Source organism: Astatotilapia calliptera, chromosome 10, assembly GCF_964374335.1.
Source record: "Astatotilapia calliptera chromosome 10, fAstCal68.1, whole genome shotgun sequence".
Taxonomy (NCBI): Eukaryota; Metazoa; Chordata; class Actinopteri; order Cichliformes; family Cichlidae; genus Astatotilapia; species Astatotilapia calliptera.
The window spans coordinates 31,906,129-31,931,039 of NC_137431.1; the positions used below are offsets into that span (position 1 = coordinate 31,906,129).

General features: G+C 38.7%; 1 protein-coding gene and 1 long non-coding RNA gene across 2 annotated transcripts in view; one reads left to right on the forward strand and one right to left on the reverse strand.

Annotated features, from left to right (window-relative positions):
- sgcd (sarcoglycan, delta (dystrophin-associated glycoprotein)) overlaps window positions 1-24,911 on the forward strand; it is a 449,906-nt gene that overhangs the window by 105,611 nt on the left and 319,384 nt on the right. The gene's annotated exons all lie outside the window — the stretch shown is intronic.
- Window positions 7,495-10,063, reverse strand: LOC145431478 (uncharacterized). Its single transcript, XR_013911795.1, has 2 exons — window positions 8,657-10,063; window positions 7,495-8,274 (listed from the first exon to the last, which is right to left on the reverse strand). It is a non-coding gene; the product is annotated as an uncharacterized LOC145431478 (long non-coding RNA).

Sequence of the window (24,911 nt, forward strand, 5' to 3'; positions counted from 1 at the left end):
ATTAACAACACAAATTGTATCGATAGCAGAAACAGTCTTATAACTTATAATTCTCACACGTTACCGCTAGTTTTACAAACGCAGTCTTCTTCAGGTCTGTTTATGTAGCTTTTATGAAACTGATTTTCCATAGTACAAGTAGAATTTAATTTTTCTTTGCTCTCCAGTATAAATGCAATAATTTGCAGGCTTTTTACTGAAACTCTCACAATGCAACACTCAATGCTCAGAGCTTCATATATCAACAGCTCTGAAAATATCTTCTTTTTTAAAGTAATGTAGGACAGGATCTCTCACTCTCTGTGTCTCAAAAAAAACCCAACTAAACTGGCAATCACCACTAAACAAATGAAAGTAGTTTATGGCTTTTTTATCAGCTGCATTTCTTTCATTTATGTATTGATCCCATTGTTTATTGGTAATGCTTTTAGGTCACTGTTTTAGCATGTCTGCCTCACACTCCATTTAAACAGTTTAACAGATAGTGGGGTCTGGTAAGGAAGTTGGGGGGAAGCAGACAACTCCACAGGAAGAGTCTTTTTGTCTTTTCTCCACTGTAAAAGATAGCAAGGCAGTGTGAAACTTTCTTTGCGGGAAAGACAAAACTGAGAGCCATGCTAGGCTCAGTGAGAGACTCTGCTCACCCTCTGCCCCAGCGATGGCAGTCCCTCACCAAGCTCGATTTCTGTTCTTTGTCTTGATTAAAGAATGTTAGCTACCGCTCATCGCTTGTCTGCAGGCTTTATTAAACGGAAAACTTCCACAGCAACCTCTAAACAGTGGTTTATGGCTTTTTGTCACCTGCAACACCATGTAACACTTGGATGTTAGATTCTTTTACCAGTCAGTGTTGTTAGCCCCAACCCCCAGGCTCCAGGTGTCTGAGCTCTAACCCTGGCTGCCAAATGTCCCCCTGAGGCCTTTGTGCCTTTTACCACCAGACTAAGTTTGTAGTCCTATCTACTAATATTATTTTATTTTTTTATTATAGCACAAGGTTCAGTTAGGTTACTACTTTGACTTCCTCAATTTGAGCACATTTCTGACCCGATACTTTATCAAGCTTTTACTCGAGTGTTTTTGACACTAGCAGCTGTACTTCTACTTAAGTGAAAATTGCCTGCAATTTTGCCACCTCAGTTGCCACTTTTCTGGAGTTTGTACACTTTTTATATTGAAACGTTCAACGTTTTACGTGTTATCCTTGATCACAGTTCTAAACAAGTTAACTTTCTTCACTTCAAAGTAACCCAAAAAAGAAACTATATGTCCAGTTCTCTTTACTCCAAACCTGGTTTAAGGCTATGCTGTTGTTGTGATATGGCCATACAAATAATATTAAGTTTAATTAATCTTTTAAAAAAATGGCTGCTTCATGGCTACCTGTTCAGAGAATTTGCAGACTTTTATGGAAACTGTCACAATGTAACACTCTCACTGTCAAAACAGGGTTGATCCATGTTTCTATGAACACTGATTAATATATCAACAGCTCTGAAAATCCTTTTTTTTTTAAAGTAAAGCAGAACAGGATCTCTGTATCTCTAAAAATCCCAACAAAACTGGCAATCACCTCTAAACAAATGGAAGTAGTTTATGGATCTTTATCACCTGCAACACCATGTAACACCTAGATGTTAGACTCTTTTACCATCACATTTGCAAGGGTTTATGTGTTATCCTTGATCACAGTTCTAAATAAGTTAACTTTCTTGACATAAAAGTAGCCCAAAGAAGACAAATATATGTCCAGTTCTTTTTTACTCCAAACCTACTGATCGGAAAACATTATGTGATGCTGGAAGTTTTCATCCTATCCATCTGCAAAACAAGTTTACCTGTAAGCCAACACATTAGACGTAAGCAAATTTGTGAAATTCCTGAACAATGTGCTTTGTGGAGTAGCAGTAGTACTAGAACTAGTACTAGTAGTCCTAGTATTCTGCAGCAACCAGGCTTCAAGAGTGATCACTCTTCTGGCTTTCAAATGGTGAAAACATGTCACAGTCTTAACTGCAAATCAGAAATGTTGGTAAATTTAAAAAGGAATTTAAACGTCAGCTTTGACATAGACACAGACTTTATTAATGCCACACTCAGGAAATTCACATGTTACACATGATTTAGCTCACCTGCTAAATCCCCAGAGCAATAACCACATCAGCATCATTAGCCTGAGTGTTGATCCTCCAGGTGTGTGTGTGTGTGTGTGTGTGTGTGTGTGTGTGTGTGTGTGTGTGTGTGTGTGTGTGATCAGAGGTGAAGCTGCTTTCTGCAAAGTCTCATCAACAACCAGGAAGAGTCTAAAAGCACTAAATATGAAACAGACCATTTACCATACCCAACACTGAGCTCCTGCACAGTCAGATGGAGTGAAACATAATGTCCCAGTGGTGTTCTGTTGGATTTAGCAGGTGAGCGTTGTTGCCAGTCAAAACCTTTTTGGAAACTCTTTACAAGAATCAATGTAATTATTTGTTTTACTTGAATCAAATGTATTGGTTTATATACCTGAAATAAAACTTTTTTTTGGAAACCCGTTACATCAAATAAAACTTTCTTGGAAAAGCATTGCAAGAATCAATCGAGTTATTTGTTTTACCCCATTCAAATCTATTGGTTTCATTACATCAAATTAAAAAATTTTGGAAACCCGTTACATCAAATAAAACTTTCTTGGAAAAACTTTACAAGAATCAATGTAATTATTTGTTTTACTTGAATCAAATGTAATGGTTTATATACCTGAAATAAAACTTTTTTGGAAACCCTGTACATGAAGTAAAAGGTTTTTGATCTTGTAAGTTCTGGCTTTAATATTTTCAGCTGATAAAGTGAACTTCATACAAACTCTGTGTTAGAAAAAGGGGATAGTTTACTACATGCTATAAAAACACAATCCTTAATCTTTTATTTTGCAACTTTATCTTTCTGTTCTGGTTTTTAGAGTGATTGTTTTATTGACTCGTACTTTGGGAATCACCCTGTTGTGAGAAAAGGATAAGCTGGGAGAGAATACAGCATTATACAAGCAGAGTGTTTTAGCTGTATCCGTAGATCTAAGACATAAACCTGTTGTTAAAAAAGAATAGTTAACTGAAGTGCAGATTTAATTTTAAATTATTTCACGAACTGTCCAGGAATTACAGAGAGCTTTATACTGATATGGTAAAATTCTCTGAGTGTATTGGTTGTATATGACAAGTATTTGTAAATCATTAGTAGTTACTCTTGCATAGGTGTTTTGCTTGTTTTAAATTTGTGCACTATTTATTTTTATTTTTTGTATTTTGTAATGAATCTCTAATTCACTTTTTCTTGTTGGCCTTGTTGTGTGTACCTCACAAGTCAAATTATACATTGTGATGGAGCAGTCACAATACACCCGCATGAGACACAGTTTGATTTTTCTAACACAGAGTTTGTATGAAGTTCACTTTATCAGCTGAAAATATTAAAGCCAGAACTTACAAGATCAAAAACCTTTTACTTCATGTACAGGGTTTCCAAAAAAGTTTTATTTCAGGTATATAAACCATTACATTTGATTCAAGTAAAACAAATAATTACATTGATTCTTGTAAAGTTTTTCCAAGAAAGTTTTATTTGATGTAACGGGTTTCCAAAATTTTTTAATTTGATGTAATGAAACCAATAGATTTGAATGGGGTAAAACAAATAACTCGATTGATTCTTGCAATGCTTTTCCAAGAAAGTTTTATTTGATGTAACGGGTTTCCAAAAAAAAGTTTTATTTCAGGTATATAAACCAATACATTTGATTCAAGTAAAACAAATAATTACATTGATTCTTGTAAAGAGTTTCCAAAAAGGTTTTGACTGGCAACAACGCTCACCTGCTAAATCCAACAGAACACCACTGGGACATTATGTTTCACTCCATCTGACTGTGCAGGAGCTCAGTGTTGGGTATGGTAAATGGTCTGTTTCATATTTAGTGCTTTTAGACTCTTCCTGGTTGTTGATGAGACTTTGCAGAAAGCAGCTTCACCTCTGATCACACACACACACACACACACACACACACACACACACACACACACACACACACACACACACACACACACTCAACTCCACTCACTCACCTGGAGGATCAACACTCAGGCTAATGATGCTGATGTGGTTATTGCTCTGGGGATTTAGCAGGTGAGCTAAATCATGTGTAACATGTGAATTTCCTGAGTGTGGCATTAATAAAGTCTGTGTCTATGTCAAAGCTGACGTTTAAATTCCCTTTTAAATTTACCAACATTTCTGATTTGCGGTTAAGACTGTGACATGTTTTCACCATTTGAAAGCCAGAAGAGTGATCACTCTTGAAGCCTGGTTGCTGCAGAATACTAGGACTACTAGTACTAGTTCTAGTACTAGTGCTACTCCACAAAGCACATTGTTCAAGAATTTCACAAATTTGCTTACGTCTAATGTGTTGGCTTACAGGTAAACTTGTTTTGCAGGTGGATAGGATGAAAACTTCCAGCATCACATAATGTTTTCCGATCAGTAGGTTTGGAGTAAAAAAGAACTGGACATATATTTGTCTTCTTTGGGCTACTTTTATGTCAAGAAAGTTAACTTATTTAGAACTGTGATCAAGGATAACACATAAACCCTTGCAAATGTGATGGTAAAAGAGTCTAACATCTAGGTGTTACATGGTGTTGCAGGTGATAAAGATCCATAAACTACTTCCATTTGTTTAGAGGTGATTGCCAGTTTTGTTGGGATTTTTAGAGATACAGAGATCCTGTTCTGCTTTACTTTAAAAAAAAAAGGATTTTCAGAGCTGTTGATATATTAATCAGTGTTCATAGAAACATGGATCAACCCTGTTTTGACAGTGAGAGTGTTACATTGTGACAGTTTCCATAAAAGTCTGCAAATTCTCTGAACAGGTAGCCATGAAGCAGCCATTTTTTTAAAAGATTAATTAAACTTAATATTATTTGTATGGCCATATCACAACAACAGCATAGCCTTAAACCAGGTTTGGAGTAAAGAGAACTGGACATATAGTTTCTTTTTTTGGGTTACTTTGAAGTGAAGAAAGTTAACTTGTTTAGAACTGTGATCAAGGATAACACGTAAAACGTTGAACGTTTCAATATAAAAAGTGTACAAACTCCAGAAAAGTGGCAACTGAGGTGGCAAAATTGCAGGCAATTTTCACTTAAGTAGAAGTACAGCTGCTAGTGTCAAAAACACTCGAGTAAAAGCTTGATAAAGTATCGGGTCAGAAATGTGCTCAAATTGAGGAAGTCAAAGTAGTAACCTAACTGAACCTTGTGCTATAATAAAAAAATAAAATAATATTAGTAGATAGGACTACAAACTTAGTCTGGTGGTAAAAGGCACAAAGGCCTCAGGGGGACATTTGGCAGCCAGGGTTAGAGCTCAGACACCTGGAGCCTGGGGGTTGGGGCTAACAACACTGACTGGTAAAAGAATCTAACATCCAAGTGTTACATGGTGTTGCAGGTGACAAAAAGCCATAAACCACTGTTTAGAGGTTGCTGTGGAAGTTTTCCGTTTAATAAAGCCTGCAGACAAGCGATGAGCGGTAGCTAACATTCTTTAATCAAGACAAAGAACAGAAATCGAGCTTGGTGAGGGACTGCCATCGCTGGGGCAGAGGGTGAGCAGAGTCTCTCACTGAGCCTAGCATGGCTCTCAGTTTTGTCTTTCCCGCAAAGAAAGTTTCACACTGCCTTGCTATCTTTTACAGTGGAGAAAAGACAAAAAGACTCTTCCTGTGGAGTTGTCTGCTTCCCCCCAACTTCCTTACCAGACCCCACTATCTGTTAAACTGTTTAAATGGAGTGTGAGGCAGACATGCTAAAACAGTGACCTAAAAGCATTACCAATAAACAATGGGATCAATACATAAATGAAAGAAATGCAGCTGATAAAAAAGCCATAAACTACTTTCATTTGTTTAGTGGTGATTGCCAGTTTAGTTGGGTTTTTTTTGAGACACAGAGAGTGAGAGATCCTGTCCTACATTACTTTAAAAAAGAAGATATTTTCAGAGCTGTTGATATATGAAGCTCTGAGCATTGAGTGTTGCATTGTGAGAGTTTCAGTAAAAAGCCTGCAAATTATTGCATTTATACTGGAGAGCAAAGAAAAATTAAATTCTACTTGTACTATGGAAAATCAGTTTCATAAAAGCTACATAAACAGACCTGAAGAAGACTGCGTTTGTAAAACTAGCGGTAACGTGTGAGAATTATAAGTTATAAGACTGTTTCTGCTATCGATACAATTTGTGTTGTTAATCCTAAATGATTCACGGTGACAACATCATAAGAACAAGGTCATTTTACTCCACACACACACATTTGGAAAATCACATAGTTTGACCATAAAAATTCCCAGAATAATTAGTATTTGAGATTGCTGAAGCAACATCACTAAAGAAAAATATCCTTGCATGTCACTTTCGTTTAAAAATATAAAAAATGTGAAGTTTTTTTTTGTAAAACATAAAAACAACAAAACTTAAGACCTTAAGAATCTCCTTATGAATTTTGTGAATATCTATCATTGGTGTTTGGATTTGAGGGTCAACAGGGCGAACACTGAGGCTGGGTATTAGAAATACAACATGGCAACATGAGACATGTTAACTCTGAGAACACTAACATCTAGATTAAGGTGTGAGAGGTAAATACATAACAGAAGCTAAAAAGGAGTTGCTTGTCTCTAGATTAGTTAAAATAAATTGAAAATAAACTGATTTGAACACGTTTGATGCATTATACAAAAAAAAGGTTCATGATATAGTTCACATGATCTAAGCAAGAGTGACTCGGAATCTCAAATGTTAAAGTACACTTACTGATTGTACTTTTACTACATGAGCTAATGTAGATGCTCTAAAAGCACGCTGGCTGAAAAAGAACCACACGTTTGGAGAAACTGTGCTGTAACTTCTCATACTGTGAAGTTTTCTGACAAAAGTGAATTGAAAACTTATGCTGTACAGTTTACTAAGGGGTCCTTTGCTGGGCCATGTGCAATTACACAAAAGAACAAGTTAAATTTCACCATAACACTGACTGGAGAAAAGCCAAATTGGGATTCTAATTGAGATTACAACTGAAATCAGTGCTGTGATAGTTAGTTTAAGATCACAACCTGATTTAAAACACAGTCTAACATCAACATTCTTGCCCCTGAAAATAGGTCAGGATGGCCGAAAAATGTACTTTAAAAATGAGATTTTCTTTTTGTTTCATTGGAACAGTAAAGTACCATTACAAAGAAATGAGTACACCTTTGTAGATATCACTGATATGGAGTTTTTCATGTTTTACATACAGACTTTCTCATTTAAACCATGGTGACTTAAAAGTTTAGCAGCAAGACACTTGTTTCCTTTGTTCCATCAAACATTTCTTTCAGCCATCTGTGTTTATCAGAGCGATATGTGACTAATTTTTTATTGAATCACCAGAAAGTACACAAATACAAGATTAAATATTTTATTTATTTATCAAAAGATACATAATTACACATTGATACAATGAATAAGGTGTCTATAAAAATTACACATGGTGTAAGAAAAACATTATAACATACAAATAAGTGTTTTAAGATAATCTGACATACTTTAAAAGCATAAGAATAAAAGTTTTTTTTTTAAAAAAAAATCATGTTCTTTGATGATCACATTACATGTATCACATTTTTTAAAGCATAACGTAGGGTGTTCACAAAAACAGTTTTATGATTACTTTTTCCACAGTGCTTGTATGCCTCTTGCAAAACTATGTACTTATCACCATATGACATAATAACTCACGATTATGCAAGACCAGCCATGAAATGTCCGTCGCTTCATTACAATCATTTGTCCCCGCTGCTGCCCTCAGACCCAGTCTTCTGTACTGTGGGGTAAAATTGCTTTTTTGGTGGTTCATAAAAAATATCTCAAAAAGCGATGTTAGTGAGGGGACCAGAAACACTGGGTTGCAGAGCAGTTGGTAAGGACTTGTATATTTCTGGAGAGTCTGCAAAAGCTGTCTTGCTCGTGCTCCTGATTGGATATGTGGAGCCCGGCTCTGATATCTCACTGGTGGCAGCTAAAGGTAGGCATGCCTTGGAGGCGGAGTTGGTCTCGGGCGCAATCTTTCAAACGAGCCTCACGGCATTTCAGGCAACCTCAGGCCGGAAACAACATCCGGTCACTCGCGGTCAAAATCCACGCAGAGCTGGTGTTTCGCAGGGATCAGGTTAACACATCTGGGTCTAAAAATATAAAGAAAAACAAAAAGAGTTTTAAAACACGCAAACTAGCAAAATATCAAAGGAGCATAACATAACAATAACAAGATGATATGAGATACCCGATGAGGCCATGATAGGTGATGTAGACATGTAATGTATAAACTTTTACGGGAGTTAAAAGTGGAGCTTATATATATTTTAAAGTGTATTGTACGTGGGATAGGCTCCAGCGCACTGCGCGAGCCTGAGAAAAGGATAAGTGGAGGCGAATGGATGGATGGATGGTGTATTGTACCTGTTACAAACCATTGTGATATTTATTTATTTATTTAAATGAAAGGATTGACAGAATGGTAAAAAGGAAAATGCAAAAATGTAGTTAGAGAGCAAGATTAACACTTACCGAATGATATGCGGATAAGGAAAGAGACGCAAGTTGCTGTTGAAATCGGCCGCTCCCTATGCGAAGTCGCAAGCAGTCTGAGCGGTTCCAGTTGTTGATATGGCTGAAGGCAGGGGTCTTCTGGGGGTTCGAAGATAGTCTTAACATCAGCGGGAGATCGTAAAATCAGACCTGGAGCCGATTGGCTAACCGGGGTGCGAAGGGAGCCGTGCGATTTGTTATGTGATTGGCAGCGGGGCGCAGTGAGGCGGAGTTGGTCTAAGGGGGGAATTTTCAAACGAGGTAAGCAGCGCATTAGGGAGCAGAGCGGGGAGCGAACAAGCAGGAAAAAATTGTGCTCTGGAAGCTGTTGCGGGATCGGTGCGATTAAGAGCGAGGTAGAACTTAGACTCTGCGTAGAATTTTAGAGGTAGCTAGCAAGAGGCAAGTTTTTGAAGAAAAAAAAAGAGTAAGGAGCTTTCCCAATGTTTTTGGATTATAGCGCTTTTTTTGGGGGAATAGAGGGGTAGCTAACAAGTTATTCTAGGGGTTTTTGAGAAATCGCGGAGAAATTTTTAAAAGGAGTTTTGGCTTTGTTTGGCTGAGCATGAAGGGAGCCGCGGGGCGCTGAATTTGAGAAAAAAGACTAAGGATTTTTTCAGGATTTTCCCTGTTATCGAATATAAGGTTTTGGGAATAGAGGGGGTACCCTAACAAGTTATTGTAGGGTTTTGGAGAAATAGCGGAGGGTTTTTTAAGGAGTTTTCCCTGCTTATGTATCTAAGGATTAGGTTAAGGGGGCTGCGGGGATCGCGAGTTGTTTTTTCTGAGTATGAGTTTTATTCTAAATCTAAAAATGCATATAAATCTAAATAAAGTTTTCCCCCAAGGCATGCAGCATGTGTTTGTGGCGATACTGAACGTTACAAAAGCACAAGTTTAACTAAACAATTTTAATATGGTTTAATACATTTTTAAACACATGAGCACGGAGCCCGAGAGAGCACGGTCCGGAGACACGGGCGCGCCCCCGCGCGCCCAGACACACAGCCTCGGGCGCGCGCGGGCGCGCGCACACACTGACCCACCACCAGATGGCGTTTTTTGAGCATAAAAAAATAAATAAATTTTTTAATTGCTTAAAGAAATAAAAGAATGCTAATTTGATATATAAAAAACTTTCTAAATAATCAATTATATTTTTATGAATATCATATTTTTATGAATATCATATTTTTATGAATATCATATTTTTATTATTTAATTACTTCCTACTTCCGGACTTACGGAGCTAATTTAATTAGGGGATAATTTAATTAGGGGATAATTTAATTACTTCCTACTTCCGGACTTCCGGAGCTCATGAATAATTAATGAGCTCCGGAAGTAACCTGTCACTTTTTTTGACGAGAGGGGTATAATATCACTCTCTAATATCCATGCTGCAAATTATATTATTAATGCAATAACAATTATTTAACAATAGCAGTAAAATAATTTCCCTCCTCGACAAAGCCTAATTGGATTCAAGGTGAAGCTCAGTAGCAATAATAATAATTTCTGAGGAGACACAGGTATTCACCAAATCTTTCTTTTTTCTAGCTTGAGGAAAATAAATCACCCTTATTAAATTATTAATTGATTCAAAATATTAAAATGATTCAGTACAAGGTTATTAACCCATTAATGACCTTGTACTGAAAATATGCACCTAACTCAAGAGTTAAAGCGGTGTTGTCTGCACATAACAAAAAAAAAATAGTTAACCAGTATCTTAAGGCACATTTTTCAGAAGCCTGTCACAAAAGCACACCATTTGTGGCCATTTTTTAATTGAATTTACAAAAAATGCTAAAGATCACACAGTTTGAGAGAACAAAAATAATAATTTTTGCATAAAAAGGCGATTCCCAACAAGCTGTTATCCAAAAACGTCAGAAAAAGAAGCAATGACCTCACACGGGGCCTGGGAGTTGTAACATCCATTCAGTTGTTCCATCTATGAGAATTTTACACACCAAAACTAAAGCACAGATTTCTTGGACTACACAACAGTGCACATCATTTGTCTAATAACTCTATTAAAAATGCTTTAAAAGAGCAACATCATCACAAACATGGTTGGGAGATTTATTTGAGTTGTGAATCATGAATCCAAAACAAACAGCTAACTGCTGGCAGGCAAAATTATGAACGGGGGAAACTACCAGTGAAGACCAAACTTATTTTTACAAGGCTGTAAAAAATATTTCCTATGTGTGATTTACTTCCATGTCATAGAGGCCCTCAAGTGGCTACTCCAGGAATTCCCGTTGTTGTCGTCACTTTTCAACAAGTTACTTCTTTGTTGAACATTTACATGCAAGTCAAGCACAATGCATTTTGAAATCAGTGCACTTATTTCAACATACATAAGTGTGGAAATCAAAACATCTACACTTTAAAAAGAACATAAATGGGCCAAATTAAAAGTGTGGGTGCTTTATCGGTTTTACAGATCCCATTACCTGCTAAAAGCACTAATTAAGTATGTTGCAGATCATCATATTTGTGTTATGAAGGTGGCCCAAGGTGCATTTGATTATAGAAAATAGCTACATTTAAAAATGGGATTTTGCTCATCAGTGACTCGCAAACTTAAGAGATTATTTTCATTATTTATATATCTCATCCATTAACATACTTTGGAGGCTTGGTACTGGAGCTGTAAATGGCTGCCTGATATCAGAGCTAAAGTCCCTGAACCAGTCATGGCTGTTAATAACATGAACATGGGTCCACTGGTGATTAACATTAGAAAGAGAGAACAAATTCAAGTGGTGGCCTCACTGGAGGGAAACAATTCACAGCTCTCCACTGAGTTTGTATTTTGTGAAGGTGCCTCCGTGTATAACTGGAAAAAGCTGCAGTTTGGTTGGGGTGTGCTACCAGTAGTTTAAAGAATATGTTAAAAAGTAACCAATTAAAAAAACAACAAAATAAAACCTGAAGGAGATGAAGGTGTAAACCATTTCTTAACAGTAAAATAAATCTGGGATCTTGACACTCAGTATGTTTACATGTGCAACTAGCATTTTGTCACTGCTGTCCAACGTTGAAATATCAGTTTAAGGCTACTACATTAGTCTATACCTTAGGATCTGTGACTTGTATTACAGTGGAGTGTGGTTATTTCAGAAATCTATGAATAATGTTACTTGGAAAATAGGATGCTGAAATAATTCTGTTGTGCAGTCATTCTCCAGCTGTGGGGCAAACAGTCACTGCATGTGGGGCCAAGGGGAAAATATGGAGTTAAACTAGGTTAAATGAATATGATTTAAGTGTTTGCTGAAGCTTTTGTGTGAGTCATTTTTTGAGCTGAACTCGGATTCTTTATTATTTTTAATTACTGATTAAAATTGTGTGGCACATGGAATAATATATAATGCTTCTGAAGCAGGGTATACCATAAAGCTTTAACAAACACCACTTTGGTAAAACCTGATATTTTTATTCAAATTCAAGCTGTTCTGTCTGTTCTGTTGCTGAATATTTTCTCTGTGGTTCACTTTCTCTTTGTCTTTATATGAATTACATCTTGACTTCATCTTTGATCTATAACAACCATGTGTGGTGACTTTTTTAGAAAAACAAACAGAGTATGAAGTGCTTGTTTTATACACTCTGTAAAATCATGTTTGGAGTGGCTGTCCTGCAAAGACCACATATTACTAAAAATCTGTTGTGCCTGAGCTCAGAAATATAGGACTACACCTTGCCTTGAAAAAGGTATATTAACTAAAAAAAATCACAGGTGAATTAAACAGCTTTGAGCATTTATTGTGGTTAACAGTGAATATCTACACTGATAAGAAGTACACTGTTTCAAAATTCATGAAGAATAAAGGTGGTGTCTTAGCAAAACAGATGGTTACATTTTGTACACTTGGTTAATCAAGTGATTTCTCAGAGATGCTAATCATGACTGGTTGTTTGTTTTATTAAATTGGACATGGCAGGAGTTAACCTCTCCCTCATTAGTCAAAACTTTTACTATACTTACTAATTAAAGCATTAATTACTAACGTGCTAACTGTGCCATTAAAAGTTGGGTATATCACACATGCTGTCAGAAATTAAGAAGAGAAAACTCATCTGTTACACAATAATAATGCACACAAAGTGCAGATGCTGTCTGATCCAAGAGCAGTCAAAGCAGGCACTGCGGCAACTTACCTGTCATGCTAATCTCCCATCAGTCTCTTGTCAGGGACCAGAGGTTTATCCACTATATGCATGCACCACCAGCTGCAAGCTGATGGCCTTCTAGCTTAGCATGCTCCAGGCATTGTTAACAGGAGACACCCATAAAAACAGCTACCTCACACCGATTTCAGTGGCTTCATTGTTGAGCTGAGTTAATCCTGCTTCCAGAGGCAAGAACTATGGCCAGGAGATGGCAGTAATGGATGGAGTGAGCAGGCATGAGTGAAGCTTTATGCCAAAACACTTTCTGAGCTAAAAGGAGAGAAACTGCTTTGACTTTCTGTGTTCAGTTGATGTGTCTTTTTATATTTCAGTGGATAAGCACTGCTTGCCTTGCTTGTCCTGACAAGCGCTACTGATTTCTACCTCCATATGGTAGATTTTTAAGACTCAGTAAAAATGATCCCTGTTTATATTTCACTTGACTTTGGTGAAGCCTTTTAGTTTATTCTGTCTGAAATAAGCAGTTTTAGCTCCTCTCCCTTTAAACCAACTTTCCTCTGATTGGCTGCCCTTCGTAAACAGGAGGTTTATGGTTTCCCTGACACATGGAGAGACAATTTGCTGTTTGGTGCCTTTTGACATGTGTAGTCTTGCTTTCGCGACACCGTAACAATGAGTTTTATGCTAAGAGACCGAGGATATCCTGTCCACTTTAACTGTCTGTGTCTTTAGCAGTACTGGCTGTTCGCTGTTTGGCTAGCTGCACTCAAACGAGAAAATGTTCTGGTTTGTACAGCACTTTATAAATGAGGACTGTGTGGAGGAGAGCGTGTTAAATGATTGTCCTGGATTTTCCTGTTTGAGTGCAGCTAGCCAAACAGCAAACAGCCACTTCCTGCTAAAGAGACATCCAGTGAAAATGGACAGTATATCCTCGGTTTCTTAGCATAAAACTCATTGTTACAGTGTCGCAAAATCAATCAATGTAGAGCAGTGTCCCAAACCACAGAGGCCCCAGAAAAGTGCAATCAAACGATGAGTTTATTAACCCAGGAGAAAACATCAGCATATGTCTTCTGACAAAAATACATGTTGAGAACACTTATAAAGCAGTGAGGTACACGCCCCCCCCATGGCCTAAAAATAGGTTAAAGACATCAGTTACAGTAAATGGTACATCTTAGGTGGCTATAAACAGACATAGAACTTCTCATTTCTATAACACCTTCCAAACAAGGTAAAAACTTCAAGCCTTCAAGGTCTCTGAGGGCTGGTTGTTGACTCCGGTCATCTGTTACCAAGTAGACTAAAATGCAGTTGGAAGCTAAATGAGTTAAGGCCTCAGGCCTGACACATTCCTAGATTATATGTGTATTGTAAGCATGCATGTAATTATCCTTCTATGCTTTAGTCCTTTTCACAATAGATTGTGAAGACTCGCGCTTCACAAAGCTTAAGACCCTCTGTAGACTGAGCAACAACTCTAAATGAGCACAAACATTATGCAATGTGTATGAAATACCCCTGGCTGTACCTGTAATAAAAGTTAACATAATGAAAGGATCCTTAAATGAACATCTTCAATAAACAGCTTTAATGCAATATCAATACTGTGAGAAATATTATTAAATGGAATAATGCTGTAAAGAATGTTATTAATGCAATTATAATGATGCAGGTTATATGGCAGCAATAAAAGAATTTCTGTATCTCCACAACAGCCAGGAGCAGCACTAAAGTGATCCACGAAACGGATTTTCAGTTTTTGTGTTGTAATTTTACTCTGAGTTATTGATTCTGTTCCCAGTTAGCTAACATAAACTAATGTAAGTCTATAAGCTGGAACCGTCCAACCAACCATATCCTGTCACATTCCGTACTGACAGAAGATGGTGCTAAACATGTCTTTCAAACTTTAACTTCGAGCGGTGATTTCTTAAATCCAGCTTCACAGAGTTAGTTGTCAGTTTTAAAGAGCAGGACTCAGTGGTGTAAATTAGCCTTTATGTGTGTAGCATTTCATGCCCCCTTTAATCTGAGCATCAGATTAGTTTCTTTAACTAGAAAAATTTATTGTATTTATAAATTGCATGTTGTCTCTGTAAGTCTGCTTCCAGTCGAAGTCACTGGTAGCTCATGAAATTGTTGTTGCTCAGCAAACTAAAACATGCTTTTAGAACAAGTACAGAAAGGTACTTGAAAGATACTTTGTTGGTAGTTTTCAGTCTTCAGCATTAATCCCCACTTCTGGATGAACACCACTACAGAAAACCGAAAGAACTGTTATTTGTTCTAGTGAAAGTGATGTTGTCTTCGGCTCATGCTGGTGCAAACACAGGGCTACAAAATAGGTTTTTTTGCTCATTGGTTCCAATACATGTTTTTTGAATGTGCACAATTCAGACCTGCCCATTGGTGAAGTTTTTTTCTGACATCTCAGCCCCTTCTTCTGACTAAGAACAAACATCCATCAAACATTGACAGATGATAACCCTGTAGTGAGAACACAGAAGAGTTCTTCATAACCCCCAGGCTTCCATACATTTTGTTGTTTTCTCCTAAAGATACAGTTGGCATTTTGTTTCTCTGTGCATGTTTCCCATCCTGCAGCACCTCACGGTTTCGCTTTAACCTTGACACTCATGTGCAAACATTCTTCAATCTGTAACTTTTGTTTGAGAAAATTCCTTTGCTTTTACGGTTTCTAACAAATTGACTCGGTGGAGAAATATTCCGATAGGTTGATTACTTGCCTTCATCTTTTTAAAAGCACGAGGGAAGGTAATAGTCTCCTGGGTGTAAACAGGCATTAAACTTTGACAAAATGGATGTGCATTGATTAAGGGATAACATCTTCATCTAAAAGATTATTCTTTGAAATTTTGAGGTGAAAAGCCAGGTGTCTCTTGCCTTTCTAACTCACAAATGTGCACTCTCATTGCAGAGGCAATTACCAACACTAAGAGTATGACAAGAACAGCAAAATGTGAAAAGAGGTAAATTGAATGTGACAAGACTGAATGAATTGCACCACTTAGCAGCCATTTCTACATTCCGATGTACGTACGTTACTGATGATTAGATGGCACTGCAGTAGATTACTGCAGCCAAGCTATTATGTTGAAGTTTAACATCCCATTTTGCTTTCCCTTTTTCCATTTCAGCAGGTTTGTAAAACATTTGGACAGTGTGGTGCAGAGTATTCATCAGCAGTAGCTGTTGGATGGAGCTCCTTTACTTTTACTTGTTAATTAATCATTACAGTACCAGCTCTCACCTCCATTCACGTCACATAACTTCACTGGTACGCACTGTATAAACCAAGTACCTGTTTTTATACATTACTACCATTTGAAAGAGAGGCAGCTGACAGGAGTTAGGTTGGATTATTTCAGACCGAGAATGAACTGAGGGGCTGCACCCAAGGAGGATTATTTTGAACTGCAGGTCATGCAAAGCTATTCTAGTGGATTTCAAAAATGCAAATATAGAGCACAAAATGAGTCTACTATATCCACTTTGAAGTAGAACATATTTGTTTAAAAGACATTTGTATTTATGAGAAACATGTTTTTTAAAAAAGAAAACCCCCTTTGCATTTTTATGCACTTAAGCGTCAAAGGGTTCACAGTGTCGGTGTGTTGTAACATAAGTTTGTCTTCCCCTCTGTCACCAAGTATATGATGAAACTTCTGAGAAGAAATGCCCAGGAGAACTAGTCTCAGCGATGGCAGCAACGTGTCTCTCCGGGGGATTTGTTTCAGCTAATCTCAACTAATATTTCCCTCATCGTTTAGCCAATTTATTCTTTTCTCATCTGTACTTTTCCGTATTAAATAAAGAGGCTTTTTATCCTACTAAGAAAAATGAAGCAACAATAAATTCATAAAAATAAAACTGCTATTTCTGTTGAACTGTGAAGCATTTAGAGTGTGGAAAGAAGTCACTCTGAAGTCTGATGATAAAGTAGAGGACGGTATGTTGGTTACCAGATGGCAGCAGGATGAACAGACTGTGTGGCTGTGAGATGGTTTTGTCTTTTAGTATCTTTTGGGCTTTGTGCCTCATCTCAGCTCCCCAATATTACCAGTGCAAATGTATATTTAACAAAAACTTGGTACCTCTTAAAGCTTGTGCTCAGTTGTTTCTGGAAGATTCTTTCCTATCAGGGTGGTAAATAAATCGAAACATGGAGTTTGTACGCTTAGCAATCAAGTTAAGACTTCTAAGGCTTGCTCTTCATGGACATCTGCAGACCCCACGGGGGAGCAGTTGATGCATAGCCAATAAGCCTACATAGCCACCAAGATGTTTTTGGTGTGAGACATAATATACACGTGGCTGTTCTGCCACACTAAGAGCTGGCCTCTGACATTGGTGCCTTCATGTATTGACTGCTGAGAGAAAATGGTTGTACTTTAGAGCAGCGGTCCCCAACCTTTTTTGCGCCACGGACCGGTTCATGCCCGACAATATTTTCACGGACCGGCCTTTAAGGTGTCGCGGATAAATACAACAAAATAAAACTAGTACCGGTACCGAAAAAAAGAAGATTTATTCATAACACACGTGAAAAGACCCAGGAAAACAGAGTTAACGATAAAAACGATAACAAAATAACGCTGAAAACCGATAAAAACCCTGAAAACCATACATTTCACACCTGAGCCTCAACTCTCGCGGCCCGGTACCAAACGACTCACGGACCGGTACCGGTCCGAGGCCCGGGGGTTAGGGACCGCTGCTTTAGAGATCTAAAGCGTGTGGTTTGAGTGGTGGTAGTGACATGATTCTCAGACTTGTCAGCCTTGAAACTGTGGCTCTTATTTGTTATGTGTGGCATTTATTGTAACTTCTGCCCTCTTGTCCTGGTCTTTCTTGAAAAAGAGATTTTAATGTCTCATGTCAATGAGACTAACTTACCTCTTTTATTTTGCTTTCTTCATCTAATGATTTCTTTAGTTTTTAACTTTTTTCACTTGTTTTATTCATTGGTTATTGTATGTTTAGGTAGTGAAAAAACATGGTTAGACTTAATCATTGAGAACTGCTCAAGAAAACTTTGCAGTGTAGAGTAAAATGTTCCCTTCACAAAAGTAGCCGTACTCAATGAAAAATGTAACTCTGTATCACGGCAAAGTGTGTAATAGACACACTGGTCCTCTGTGTTCTGCATGTGTGCTTTGGAGAGGCAAAGCATGAAATGGGCACACATGCAGAAGTTGTAGTACGCTGCAGCAAACTGCAAGCCAATGAATAATCGTAAATACATATTAGTCAAAGCTTAATCGTTTGTGGCATAGAAGGACCCTGGAATATACTTCATACTTTTCTCGGTCACTGGTGACTTACTGAACATATTATCTCCCCCTGCTGGTAATGCAACTTCTGCATGTGTGAAAGGCAAAGCGTGAAATGAACACAGTGGATTGGAGTGTCTGTTACACGCTTAGCTGTGATATCAGGTTGGCAGTGATCAAGCCTACGCCCTAATACTATTACCTGATCCAGCAGGGCACACACACAGCAGACTCCTCCACTTTTTATGAGAAAAGTTATGTCACTTGGACCCAAGTGGATGCTCCCGTGTATCTGCAAAGTCTAATACTTGAGGAAATAATTTTTCTCCTGTCTGAGTTATTAGGTTAGTTGTGAAATAGATAATTACTGTATTCTCTATATAGGATGAATCACCTCAACCTCTGCGTCATATACTTTGATTGTGGTCGTGTGCTATTGACGGACGCCTCCTTTTGGAGATAATTAAATTAAACTGTGGACACTGATGCTCTGCTTCGTTCAGCTCACATGAATTGATTTTTCAGGGTTGCATATTTTGAGAGAGATCAGAATATCTTCAGTTTCGAACCTGCAGAGATCCAGCAGGCTGGACTCCAGCCATCCTCACTGCTTCCTCTGCCTGTTCATCGGTGTAAAAACAAGTTGGCTTTATATGAACCAGCATATGTTTGCCTTTCCACTTCTGCATTATTTAACTAACTAACTAAATGAATTTGCACCAAAAATAGAGAAACAAAGAGTTTTAAGATGTGTTAAGATTTTGGTTTATTTGATGACATGCTTGGATTGATTTTGAGGAAAATGAAATTTGGAAAACCAAAAAGCGAATCAGAGTTTTTACTCATGTTTAAAGATAATATTAAAATGAAGAAGGTAACCAATTTCAAAGATACCTTCAGAGGACTGCCTTCAAGATTATCAAAGGCAACTCATCTAACTTGTTTCTTAGTGATATTTTGTCTTTACTCGCTTCCCAGAGAGGCAGTAAATGAGAGTAAGTGCTGTTTCAGTTCACATCCTGGATCCACACAATGTGAAGAGGCTGAGGTGGAGAAACGTGGCTCTGTGTGTTTGTGGGCTGATGAATAAGAATTATGTTTGTGCTCATATTTTCTTTGCCATACGTGTGGAGAGGCTGATAATGTCCCTGTAATGGAAGTCAGTTCCATCCTCTAACAGGATTACAGAGGAGAAATGAGCACGCAGCATTTTCCTACAAGGTATCAGGAGCTCTGTTTTAACAAACCTCCGTCTTCTAGTTCTTAGTCTCATCACTTTTTTTCTTCCTTTTCCCTTTTGCCAGCCGTCTGTGTGCTTTACTTTTGCTTTTTCTTCTGCCTTGTGGGATCTGCTTCATTTACAGTCATTTGTTGTACATAAGTGTAGCCGCAGTAGAAAGTCTCCTGTCACATATTTGTTGTGCCTCAGTTATTGCAATGCAAAATTGGAACTGCAAAAAGGTTCTGTTTTAATTGAGTTACTTTATTATCACAACTTCTAATTGTTAACTTTTCCCTCTTCCACCTCAGCTCAATGTTAAATCTGCTCATTTATGTCCCTGTCTAAGTCCCTATCAGTCTAAGGGGACTGACTTCCTGCCTCAAGAACTGCAGTTTTCACCACGTCCACACTGGCTTCATATTTTAAGTTTCCAGGGTGTAAAGTTTGACCCCAACCAAACATGCTGACACCAGCTCATTCATCTCATTCATAAAAAGTCTGCCGCGTTTTAGAGTGTGACTCAAGGCCCTGACAGCACTAACATATTTGTATTAGGAAACATTTGCATACTTAAACGTCCTGAGCTAAATGTACTGGCATGATCACTGTGGATGAAAGCTGAAGCTGGTACGAACTGCCAGTAACTGTCTGGCCGCTTGAGGCCGGTTCCGTAAGCAAGATGATCCCCACAGACTTCGTGTTAAAATGCCGACTTAATTAATAAAATAAACACGTTTACAGCCTCATGCACAAACAATTTTTGTCTTTATATCTAATTTTAGAAAAACTGAATGCTGGGCTAATATCTCAAACGAATTCACACATTTAGTTTTTTTTGTTAAGGTGTAAAATAAGCTTCTCCTCTGCTAATTGGTGTCACTGAACTGGACCGTCTGATATATTTTGATTTTGCCTCCCATGTGTAGGACGAAGTAGATAAAAGGCCAAAAATAATTCATTAAACACTGGACTGAAATTATACGTTTGACCAGACTTGAGGTTTGCAGGAAACACATTTTTCATACCTCCAGTTAGTCTGTAAAATAACGTCACACTTCCATGCTGTAATTCATTCACACACTTGCTCCACCCACCTCCAGCCCTCCCTCCAATCCACTAATAACCTTTGGTTTTAAGTAGCTTCATTAATTCAGCAGTAACGATGCTGCGCTGACCGCAGTATCTGACAGGTATTTATAATTAACACATACCACTTCCACAGTAACAGGCATCTGCCTCCCAGGAAATTATGCAGGGGCCATGGAAGTGTATTTGAGCTCATGCTGGGATTGTTTGAATAAAACACTGTCCTCTAGTTTAGGGACTCAATCTGGCTGTGAATGGCCCTTCACTGTTCAAAGATGGGATACATGTAAAGCTGTGCTGGTCTTCTGCCACCTTAATTTTTTCTTTTCAGTATTGTTATACCTGACAAAAAAACCACAATCAGAAAATATTTGGAACATGAACATGCTTGACTGTATCAGTGTCTATTTTGCAGGTTTAACTGTAGTTGCAGGAAACCAAGCAGTTTGACTTTGAAATTATTTTTTCCGTCATGTTGTCATGGCATGTTGTCCATCCTTCACTGAGACTGAACACATGGACTTAGTTTTGTGGAATCAGTCAGGCTGGCACTCTCAGGACGCTGTTTGTCTTTAGAGCCTCTAACGTTCTTCGGTTTCTCAACTAAATACTTTAATGTAGTCGAAAACTTTCCAGCACACACACTTACAAGCACACACCTGCTATTCAAATGATGACACGGGCTCTTTTCTTTTCGACCAGTAAACTCTCTGAACAAAGTCCTGACAGAGATGGAGCGCAGGAATAATTGTTTCATTGCTCCGTTTGAAGCAGGCCCATCCATCAGCCTGCCTCGTGTCTTACAGTGCATGTGTATAATGTGTGGATGAGGATGGGATTGGATGATGATGGGGATGTAAAGAGAGAAGTAAGAGTGTGTGTGTGTGTGTGTGTGTGTGTGTGTGTGTGTGTGTGTGTGTGTGTGTGTGTGTGTGTGTGTGTGTGTGTGTGTGTGTGTGTGTGTGTGTGTGTGTGTGTACCGTCTTGAGCTCTGCATGGAGACAAGGAAGCAAAAGGATCTTTTTCAGGCAGGACGAGTTTTATAAAGGGAGATGCATTACACAACTGGGCATTGTCACAAAATGCCTTCTCTTATAGCTTACTTTTGACTTGACAGGTAGCGAGCGTCAGGGTGGGCATGGCCAAAACAACAAACAAAACACACTGGAAATGAATCTGAACTAGCTTACCTATAGTGAGTCAACTCCAAAAGAAAATACAAGCCTCTAACCTGTCTCCCTACCCGAAACAGGAGAAAAAGGTTGTAAAAGAAACGGCTTCCCACCCCTACAGCTACTATGTCCAGACAGACGACTCTCTATATTGTTTTTACTGCAGCCTAGCTCTTCTCATCACGGAAAACTCCGTCACACGGCACGAAGGGCCCCAAACGCGCAGCTCACTGGAAACAGGAAGTAGGAGGAGGGGCTGCCGGCCCAGTCAGGTCCCAATTTGTAGCTGGCCTCATTCCCTCTTCCACCAATGGTCAGCCTCCACCTGGAAACTTACATAACACAGACATCACAGAGTACAAACAATGCCCCCGCCTGGTGTGGCGAGTAACAGCACCACACAGCAACAATGACCTGGGTCATAACATCACAGTTTGGGAGAAAATATAATGGTTGACACATATTTTGTATGTTTTCTTGGTTGCCATGGTAATGAGTGTTTTGTCCGGACAAAACAGAAGTTATCTGTTAAAATAGCTTACTTAGAAAGCCGTGTAAAGACACAGACTGGTTTTGTAACCACAGCCATTTTCAGACTTTTGATAACTGTAATTTTGACTTTTGCAAGATCCACTTTGCTTTTTTAGGCACAGACGTTGTTTACCTCCGTGCATTGCTGAAGTTAGATTCTACATGGAAAAGTCTCATAATCCAGCTTGTCAACATGTCCCATCAGCAACCATTCAAAAAATATAATCCAGTTTCGAGATCTCTTCTCAGACACCTTAACACCCACTCACATCCTGGGCCTTTTGACCTCAGGAAATCACATGATAGGGTGGGGCTAGGTTTTACAATGAGCTCACTCGAAACCCTGGCTGATTGTGACCTACACCCATTTTCACACCTTGGCTCCTGTGATTAGGTAGAGGATCATTAGGGGGTCCATATCCCTCTTGGGTAGACCCTCCCACAGGGCATAAAATCTGTGACTCTCCGCAGCGACAAATCACAACAACAGTCGGCTCAAGGAGCTTTATATTGTAAAGTAGACCCTACAATAATGCATACAGAGAAAAAAAACAACAATCATATGACCCTCTATGAGCAAGCACTTTGGCGACAGTGGGAAGGAAAAACTCCCTTTTAACAGGAAGAAACCTCCAGCAGAACCAGGCTCAGGGAGGGGCGGGGCCATCTGCTGCGACCGGTTGGGGAGACCAATAATGCATAACACAGTTTTAGTAAATAATTTTACATTATCCAGACAACAGTAGAGCAATTTTTCACTTAAAAATTTATACTATTGTGATAATAAATGGTTCTTTTAAATGTATTCAGATGTGCTTAAATACAGGGAACTGGGTTTGACTGGTCACTCAGTAGCATGGAAATATAATAGATGTACCTTTTCCCATCCTCCTGTGATTTACAGCAGAGATGGTGACGCGTCGCCATGTTCTGTTCCTAATTTTATTATCATGCAAAAGCATCAGCGTCGCCATCATGTTTTCAGTCTTCTGAAAGGAATTCCACGATTATCCCTTGATTATTATTCGATGATTATTATGACGATCCCTTGGTGTGATTAAACATAGTGGCGTTGTCGTCACATCTAAGATGGGAGTAGAGCTGCAAGTATTCGCCAGTCATCAGGCTCAAAGCAGCAGACCTCATCAGATACTGACCCACTTTAAAAATATCAAACCTGCTCCTCGATGGAGACGAGTGTCCTGTCTCCGCTAATTAAGATGCTCGAGATTCGTTCTGTTTACCGAAACGAAGCTTCGGCGTCAGAAGAAGTGTGCATCAAATGTTAAGTTGATGAACGGCATCAGCACTATAATTTCATTATTTTGATGCTCGTAGTGTTCAGACCAGTTTGACTTTGAGCTGGTAGAGCATAAAGGAGGTCAGATAAACCGTTTCAGTGTTGGCTGCGTGAAGGCAGTGAGAGCAAACAAATAATCCAAAAATCAAAAGCAAAATTTTTGTCTACACGAGATAAGAATGTGTCAAGGAGGAGTGCCTCACCAGGAATCAGGGGAGCTCAGAGGAAAATCTCAGAAAGGCTCAAGCAGAGAGACGAGATCAGACGCGTTTTGTTGACCTACTAAAGTGTGAGGGCAATTTAAGGGCAGACGTGCTAGCAGTGGGAGGAGAAGATGGGCGCAGTGCATTTATGTGGCGCTTACACCCATAACGCATTTTGAGCCTTTAATAAAACATTGTGATATAAATAAGCACTTTCATCCACGGTCAGTTCAAAGCACTGAGCCATTTGGAGCTGCGACTGTGCAGCTGCTTCTTGTCACAAACTGCAGGTTAAGTGCATTTTCTGTTGCCACAGATGTGCCTTTTTGTAAAGTTCCCATCAAACATCCCTGTGATGCTGACTTTATACATATTAACATTCACAGTATTACATCAGATTGCCTCAAATGCTCTTTTGAGAACACAACATCTGATTTTTCCACCTCCCAGGAAGATTCAAGGAAGGCCGTTAGACTTGATCTGGCAGATGTGATGGATTTTTTTTTTTTAGAGTTGAATCCTCTTTTTGGTGAGGTCACACCGATTTGGAGTAGGCTTGAAAAGCTACAGGGACCCATTTAAAGACCTGACCTTCTACTATTTAGTGTCTTTTTGGGATCTGGAGGACAGACTCTTTGCTTGTTTGGTAGGTTCCTTTATTTAGAGGGAAGGGGTATAAAGACAGGCCCTGCGACAGACTGGCGACCTGTCCAGGGTGTACCCCGCCTCTCGCCCTATGACAGCTGGGATAGGCTCCAGTGCCCCCCGCGACCCTGAAAAGGATAAGCAGAAGCGAATGGATGGATGGATGGGTATAAAGACAGCTCTGTGGCAATATAAACTTATGTACTCGGTGACCATACCTGCTGTTTTCCTTCATATTGAGTATTTTCCATATTAAATGTCTGTATTTTATACTCATCAAAGATGTTTTCTGCTTGGGGGCAAACTTTGTCTCACTAATATTGCCAGATTACAATGAAATCTTGGTATTGCCCACCACATTAAAAATAGTGATGCTCTGACCTTTTCTCATTCTAACCCATCATGGCAAAATAGGTCAGCACTGTGTGTAACAAGGTAAGATGTGACTGTTCAGCACAAAGCCCTGAGGTCACAGGCACACAAAGAAAAAACCACTAGAACAAAATGAAACAGGGACTCAAAGTACAAAACTGGAAATTCTACAAATACCAAAATTGGAAATAAGAAATAAGGAATGCAAAATTAAAACTGGATCGTGAAAAAGTAGCAGTCAAAGGGCAGCCGAA